The following is a 6,000-nucleotide window of genomic DNA, read 5'->3' as shown; positions in this document are numbered from 1 at the left end:
TACGATTTGGTGGTGCTGCTGCGTGACATGACAGGCCTGACAAGCCCGAACAACATATTGACATTTTTGCTATACATTCCGCTCGACAGGGGGCGCCACAAGAGGCGGCGGGCATCTGGGCGTGGCCAAGGGGGGAAAGCGCCTCCTCCGGAGCCCCCGGGCCACGACAACATGTGCGAGTGTTTATGTCGGCGTGTCAATTTTCGTTGTTGACGTGTTGCCGCCTTGTAGAAGTTCCCGTGTCTCGGCCCCCCAGCCCTCGGATCCCCAATCCCAGTGCTACGTAACGCCGCCACACCAACAACAACAGCAACAACAACTTTGACTTGGCCGTCGTCGATGTCGTATTATTATTAAATTTTACTTTCGCCACTCAATATGGGAAATGTCATCTGTTTATGATGGCTTTTTGACATGTCTCGTTATTGAATATGTTGTTGGTTCCATTCCGTTCCGTTTTGTTCCTTTTGCTTGACTCCGTCGAACGATTTTCATACCCTAAGGTAGAGGGTAAATCGATTTCTATTTATTATTTTAATATAAGTTATAAAATATATTTCATACCATCTCTAAAAAATTCCTTCAAGTTTTCCAAATTAAAATCTTTAGTCAAGATAAGTGTCTGGTTTTTTAGAGTATTTACCAATTCGGTTTTTGAAACGATATATATTTTTTGCAGTTTTTTAATTTAGGTTCTGTGGAGGCCCCTCTTTTTGCTTTTGTTGTTCTTGAACTTTTGATTAATTTCCAATTTTGCGGTTTTAACCTTTTTTCCTTAAGCCCCTGTGGGGATATCGTGATTCTGAAATACAAACATATGTCAACAAGGTATTAAGTACCTTGGTTTGTTCCTTTTTTAATACATTACAAAAAATAGTAATTATCCTAATGATATCCTAACTCATACCATTTAGATACAAACTTTAAACAAAAAATTTGTTTCACTGTGTGAAAAACACCTCAAGATGATATACCTCTATAATGCATCAACCGATTCCCAGTCTCCTTTGTTCTCTGCGTTTCTATTGATGCCTTACTGCACAATCCAATTGAATCGCAGCAGCCAAGCCAACTATCAATCATGTGGGAAACAAGTCATACTCGTATCTGTTTGTCCATTCAGGTGGCCGCTCCGAGATCCCAGCATAAGTGGGCGCTTAGCCGGAGACGTACAGTGGAGAGGGACCAATAAAAAGGAGGAAAAAAGGTCAAATGACTGACAGTAGCCAGGCAGCGGCGGCTGCGGCAGCTACTTACTGTCAAGATGTGTCATAAACACATCAAGTTTACTGTCGAAACAAATAAAAATATAAACTTTGACACACACTCACAGAAGGCGCAATCATGGCGAGATAGAGGGAAACTGCTTTCTGCTGGATTCCATCTCTAGTCTCGGGGGGCCGTCATAACGAATACATTTTATTTCCACAAAATTGCACTAAAATTGTCATAAAATGGAAACAAAAGCTTGAGTGCCTCGTTGTGGTGGAAACCGAAATCAATTCTGGTAGCTGACGGAATGTGACAATTACGGAATACGGTGTCGTTAAAAATTAGACTGAGAGCGAAATGGGGGGGAAAGTCAAATGAGTCGCCACTAAAACTAGTTGTGGAGTCATTAAGGTGAAACCCCATAAGACATTCCCTTGAGTACCCGCTGTTGAGAGGCCGTAAAATTATCTCACTATAAAATTTAAATGACTTAAATGGTGTCCCATTTCCACACACACCTTGACAATAAATAACTGCTCCGGGCAATATAACCTTAAGGCGCTCCTTATGTATTTCAGATTATTTTCGACATTTTTAGTGGCATTGAAATCAATTTTCGAATCGTTAATCTTGTAAATTATGCATGTCGCCTGTCGGATGCCGTCATTTCGGTGGGATTTGTTTCTTGAAGCTGCTTAAACTGGCTTCTAGATGGGTGTCTGACGGTGTGATATGGAACTTGAGTTGTTTTTTCCACTCGACAAGCTCACTTGTAACGATCTTGAAATAAATGTGTCCCAAGTCAACATAATTAATGCGGAGCAACTGCAACAAGTTGATACAGGTGGATATTTATAAATGCATATAAAAACCGAAAATAACATTTCATTGGAGGGGCTCAGCTATGAAATACGATTCTTAGGACTCCCTTAATTTTAGTGTCCTGTAAGTTTATGTGTTTATATTAATCTTGAAGGTTTTTCAAATTGTTTTCCTTAATCTAAATATCACTGAGAATGCAGTAAAATCTAAAAGATGATGATTATTATTTGTACGTGGCAATTCATCGATATTCTGTTTAATTTATCGAACTGTTCCAAAAAAGATCCTAAACTTAGTTTGTACTATCATTTTTAGGTGTAAGTATAAAGAAGTTATCAATACTATAATTTTATTACAGATATATTTCAATAAATCAAACATTTGGTAAATTATTAAGAGTGATAGTTTTGATACAGTTGATACATTTGCACGAATATTACTATGCTTATACGGGTCACATAACTCTTAAAAAAAACAGTGCAAAATTTGCGAAACCACAAAATACACACGCAACCTGGATGAAATTCCCTTCTGGTCAAAAATTTTTCAACTGTCCCAGCGACCTCGCCTGGGAAACCTCGTCTGACACATGTAAATGCGTGCTGACAGCCAGAAGGGAAAAGAATAAGTACAATGCCAGTGAGAAATAAAAGAAAACTGTCAACAAAATTAATGTCATGCGTGTGCAATGCAATGAAAAATTATGGGCCGGCTTTATGTCAATAACAAAAGGGGACAGACGCGCAGAAATCCAAGTGTGCAAAAACCGGGGAGAAGCATAACCTGAACAATGATTGATTTGACAGGACGACAGAGAGCGACGAGCTTGGCCTATGCAAAAAAAAAAAAAAAAATGACGCAGACCCACAGAACAAGTGCAAATGGCTGTCAACTCGGATGTGGACGCCTCGGGTTACAAGCCCACTAATGAAGGCAAATAATATTAATACTTGTGGAGAGGGCGGAGAACGCTGCGTGTTCCTTTTTCCTCCAGGAATATTATTTTCAAACCATTTGTCAACATTTGTCAATTCTGACAGCACACGCCCGCCAACATTTGCCCCTTTGGCAGTGTTACCAACGTCTCCCCCTCCGCCATCCATTTATTCTTTCATTTATCCATCCATCCATCTATCCACCCCACTAGCATTGACAGCTCTCGGGGTGCCTTTTCCAGTTGGGCGGGCAAAAACTTCAGGCCCTCTCTACGCGAAATTAATAACATGTACAAACAAAAACAACTGAGCCAAAATACTTATCACCATCCGGAAACCAAACGACCGTGGCGACAATTGTGTGGGGTCCTTGATGGTTATAAGAAGGGGCCATTTCCTTTGGGGGTAAGAGAAGGGAAACCCTTTTATGTTAGAAAATATATAAAATCGGAGGTATACTTATAAGAAAAGGAAAAGGATAAAAAAGGATATTATCGGTATCTTTGAAAATTGAACAAATTTTTTATATAATATATCATAAAGTATCCGACGGATTCGCTTACAATTGAATGATTTAAAGACTATCCAATCACTGAAAGATGGATTTTCTTATATTATATTCTAAATTGTTATATTTTAAATTAAACTATCAGTTTTATTTATTTATAATACATTTTAGAACCCTTAAGTTATTCTATTGGTCTTGATTATAGGTCCAATTAAAAATAGCCTTTCTTAGGGTTTTTAAAATATTATTTACCCAAACTATTTTCAGTCTCTACACCTTTTATAATCCATCAAAATATATTTGATTTCATTAAAATACATCAACGCTTTGCCAGTGAAGAGGAACTTTCAGGCAATTTCACCAACCCAAAAACAGGGTCAATCTTCTGCCTGGATATTGGATGGATGGAAAGCCACATAGTGGTATCGAATTTCGAACAGATTTCAATTTGATTTTACCCGACTATATGGTATACATATCCCGTACACATATCCCTCTATAATTCATAGCCCCGGGGAATGGCAAAGAGGAGGTGTGCCAAGGGGTGGTTTTTGCGGCGGCCGTGAATAAAGCGATTTGTCTTCTTTGTTGTTTACGTTTGGTGTTATAAATTCTCGTTCCAAAGACTTGGCCGTACGTGCTCCGGTCGCTCCGGTATATGGAATTGCCTAAAAATTATTTGTGCATAACAGGGGATAATCATAAATCTGGCTAATTGCACTTTATTGGGGTCGCTCCCGGCCCGACATGGCCAGAGAGAGAGAGAGCGGTGTCACGGTGCCGGGCGACCAGTTGGTGGTGGCTATAGCTGACTATAGCTGGGCATCGTTGTCTCGGCTCATAAGGGTAAAATTGAATTTGACATGCCTGTGAGCGAGGCATTAAATCTGAAAAGTCTGCACTGTGCCGGAAATGGCAACATATAAATTTACAGCTTTCTGACGATTCTGTGACATTTGATATGGCTAATGGTGTTATGACACTCACTGTGAGTTCTTTGTATTTCTTTTTAGAGCGTGATTTACATTTTGTTAAGGGGGATGGTTACTAAGGGGTATTTTATAGTAAACTAACTGTTAAATTGGGTAGAGAAATATTTATTTTAGTGGATTTTTTAAATATGTATAGCTTATTGATTTTTAAAAGTTTAAATTGTTTTACTTTCAACTGATAATTTGAAAATAATTCCAACTTCTCTAAGTTTGTAGTACACCATTCTTGTATATATATTTCAGGGGTTATCTATTCAAGCTCCAACCAACTCATTATGATGTTCACAAATATATTATTCTTTCTCCCAGGCACTTGACAAATGAGAATCATTGTCGACCCATAATTAGGTGAGCATTTTCCGGGAGAAAACGATAAAATTATATATGCCATCGGGGAGAATGAGAATGAAGATCCCGGGACTTCAGTGCAGCGTCTTCCAGAGGCCACAACCACCATACACTTTTAATGAATTTGAGGGAATCACAGAAAGACAGATAGGCCAGAAAACCAAAACGAGGCAGCAGCAGCAGCCATCGGCACAGATTCCGTGTGGAGGTAACGTGGCTTTTGATCTTTGCTGCGTTTGTTTGTATACAATTTGATGGCTCGTGTTGATGGATCGTAAACGTGGAATGATGTTCGCACTGCTGCTGCTGCTGCTGCTGCTGCTGCTCCTGCTCCGTCGAACGATGACGATGATCAACGCAACGATGACGGCACAGTGGGTCTTTGATCATTCGCCGCGCCAGTTGGCAGTCAAAATGTTAATTTATATGTTCTGCTCCCGCCTACAATCGGGAGATCAAGTATATGGCAGGGCTGCCGGGCTACGGGCTAACAACTTTACAAACATGTTTGAGATTTTTATTACTGTGTGAAAATGTTCGATTCTTCCGTAAAATCCGGCGAGGCAGGATCAAACAAATTTATGGGTGGGCGCAGCCAGATCTGGCAGGCCAGATCAGTCAGTGCGAGAAAAACTTTTCATTGTGATTGATGGATGCCTACCGCAAAAACAGCGGCAACACATTCCCAGAGGGATTTTTTGATTATAGACAACTTGTCGGTGGATTTTTATTATTGTGGAAATCGATCAAACCACTTGACGGCTGATCAAAGACAGCTCTGGGCTACCAGCGAACACATCTCGATATCTTTCGTATTTTAGTGAGCGTATTTTTTATACGATTTAATTATTGTGAATTTCGCTTTTCATGGTTTACAATGGAAAACAAAATCAATTACGATTTTCGTTTGCTGAGTTATGAAGATTTGCTTCGTGTAGCTGAATCAGTTTAAATTAGGTGTTTTGTCTTAAAATTTATTCTTAAGAGTTTTAATATATGTAAAATCAATAACCTAATTAAAATAAAGTGCTATTCGTACTATTCTCTACCACAACATAGTTATTTATCTGATAGACCACTTACTTGATTTCTCTGCTCTCGTTCTACAATAAAGCAAAACTTGCCCAAGCCAACTGAGATATGTCCAGAAAAAGACAAGGACAATAAGACGCCGAGTCCAAGG

The sequence above is a fragment of the Drosophila kikkawai genome, chromosome 2L, assembly GCF_030179895.1.
Source record: "Drosophila kikkawai strain 14028-0561.14 chromosome 2L, DkikHiC1v2, whole genome shotgun sequence".
Classification (NCBI taxonomy): Eukaryota; Metazoa; Arthropoda; class Insecta; order Diptera; family Drosophilidae; genus Drosophila; species Drosophila kikkawai.
The sequence above is the reverse complement of the archived record's forward strand: the minus strand, read 5'-3'. Positions refer to the sequence as shown.